The sequence below is a fragment of the Coregonus lavaretus genome (assembly GCF_964263955.1).
Source record: "Coregonus lavaretus genome assembly, chromosome: 15".
Lineage (NCBI taxonomy): Eukaryota > Metazoa > Chordata > Actinopteri > Salmoniformes > Salmonidae > Coregonus > Coregonus lavaretus.
Genome location: NC_140002.1, coordinates 7,035,116 through 7,037,723, shown reverse-complemented (window position 1 = coordinate 7,037,723; position 2,608 = coordinate 7,035,116).

Here is a 2,608-nt window from a genome sequence, read left to right as displayed (position 1 = left end):
AAGATCTCACCCCGTGGGGTCAAAATGATCACAAGAACGGTGAGCAAAAATCCCAGAACCACACGGGGGGACCTAGTGAATGACCTGCAGAGAGCTGGGACCAAAGTAACAAAGCCTATCATCAGTAACACACTACGCCGCCAAGGACTCAAATCCTGCAGTGCAAGACGTGTCCCCCTGCTTAAGCCAGTACATGTCCAGGCCCGTCTGAAGTTTGCTAGAGTGCATTTGGATGATCCAGAAGAGAATGTCATATGGTCAGATGAAACCAAAATATAACATTTTGGTAAAAACTCAACTCGTCGTGTTTGGAGGACAAAGAATGCTGAGTTACATCCAAAGAACACCATACCTACTGTGAAGCATGGGGGTGGAAACATCATGCTTTGGGGCTGTTTTTCTGCAAAGGGACCAGGACGACTGATCCGTGTAAAGGAAAGAATGAATGGGGCCATGTATCGTGAGATTTTGAGTGAAAACCTCCTTCCATCAGTTTGGGCATTGAAGATGAAACGTGGCTGGGTCTTTCAGCATGACAATGATCCCAAACACACTGCCCGGGCAACGAAGGAGTGGCTTCGTAAGAAGCATTTCAAGGTCCTGGAGTGGCCTAGCCAGTCTCCAGATCTCAACCCCATAGAAAACCTTTGGAGGGAGTTGAAAGTCTGTGTTGCCCAGCGACAGCCCCAAAACATCACTGCTCTAAAGGAGATCTGCATGGAGGAATGGGCCAAAATACCAGCAACAGTGTGTGAAAACCTTGTGAAGACTTACAGAAAACGTTTGACCTGTGTCATTGCCAACAAAGGGTATATAACAAAGTATTGAGAAACTTTTGTTATTGACCAAATACTTATTTTCCACCATAATGTGCAAATAAATTCATTAAAAATCCTACAATGTGATTTTCTGGAGAAAAAAATTCTCATTTTGTCTGTCATAGTTGACGTGTACCTATGATGATAATTGCAGGCCTCTCTCATCTTTTTAAGTGGGAGAACTTGCACAATTGGTGGCTGACTAAATACTTTTTTTCCCCACTGTATATAGCCTCCCTACTGTTATTTTATTTTACTTCTGCTCTTTTTTTCTCAACACTTTTTTGTTGTTTTATTCTACTTTTTTATTAAAAATAAATGCACTGTTGGTTAAGGGCTGTAAGTAAGCATTTCACTGTAATGTCTGCACCTGTTGTATTCGGCGCATGTGGCCAATACAATTTGATTTGATTTGAGGGGAACAGAATGTGTTTTATTTCTCTGGACGTGAACAAAAAACGTCATTTGGTTATTTCTTTGTGTTTTGTCAGTCTTGTGCAGTAATGTCCTCTGTCAGTAACGGTTGTGTTCGTAAAGACATCCTCTAAGTCCCCGAGCTGTTTATCAAATGTGGAGCAAGCTTCTCTAGACATCCTCCCTCACTAAGTGCATCTTGTTTTTATCTTCAAGGACAAAATGAGACAAAAATTAATTGAGTTCACCAAATCTTCAGAGAATGTCTGTGGAGAGGAAGAATTGGCAACTTAATTTAGGAATTTCAACAAAATGGGGTTTCATAGTTATCGAAGTCTAGATCACATGCATTTGCTATTTATTTAGTTAGTTTGGTTATTTGGCTGGTTAGAGAGCCAGGAAAAGGTCCTAAAAATCATTCATAACCCATGTCATAATAATTCACTTCACCTTTCATCTAGGTTATGTTTCAATATCTTTCCACATCTTTTCCTAATTTAAAGTGGAATAAACAGGTATTAGGTTTATTTTAAGTTAAATTATCCCAAAAAATTATAAAAGTTCCAAAGTACAGTATATCTATAGTGTATTTGTGGTGTCTTTTGAAGCAAGGTAACCATATCTTTTGAGGCTTACAATTTGACTCATCCCTTTTTGAAATAACAATTGGATGTAGCTTTCTGTACATCCTTTGCTTGCTGATATATTCATTGAAAACCAGACAAGATCTCTCAGATGCATAACATCCATGTCCCAGCAATCTCATTCCTTTGGCTTTGTAGATAAAATGTCATCTGTGCCTCTATTAAAATGCATTAGTGGGTAACACAGTTTTGCGAGAAACCCCCCCACCCCCACGCTGTTCTCCTCTGGCACCTCATCAGTGCTGCACAGGGTGGGGTCATTCAGGACAGAGCTTGATCAGGTGGGTACCAGTGGGCATGCATGGGACGGTGGCATGTCCAGACACACATCTCTCTGAGCAGTGAGAGGTGAAACCTGTGTGGAGAACTGACTCCACAATAACCTTCACCCTATGGGAGTCACTCTGGGTCCTCTCCACTGCCCCCTGTTGGAGAAAAGCAACATGGTGTCTGGTGTCATTAATTTACATACTTCCCTCTTGTTACATTTACGTCATTTAGCAGACGCTCTTATCAAACTACTACATTTATATGTCGTTTTGGATAAAAGCGTCTTCTAAATGGCATATATTATTATTATTGTTTAATCCAGGACTAGGTTATGTTGTTTGTGTCTGAACCACACACATTGGGGTTAGATAGTTAAATGTTGACAGTGCTCTGTGTGTCTCAGGTGTCATTTCTAAACCATGATGAGATATTTAGCTCCTCCTGCCCTCCTCAACCACAGCC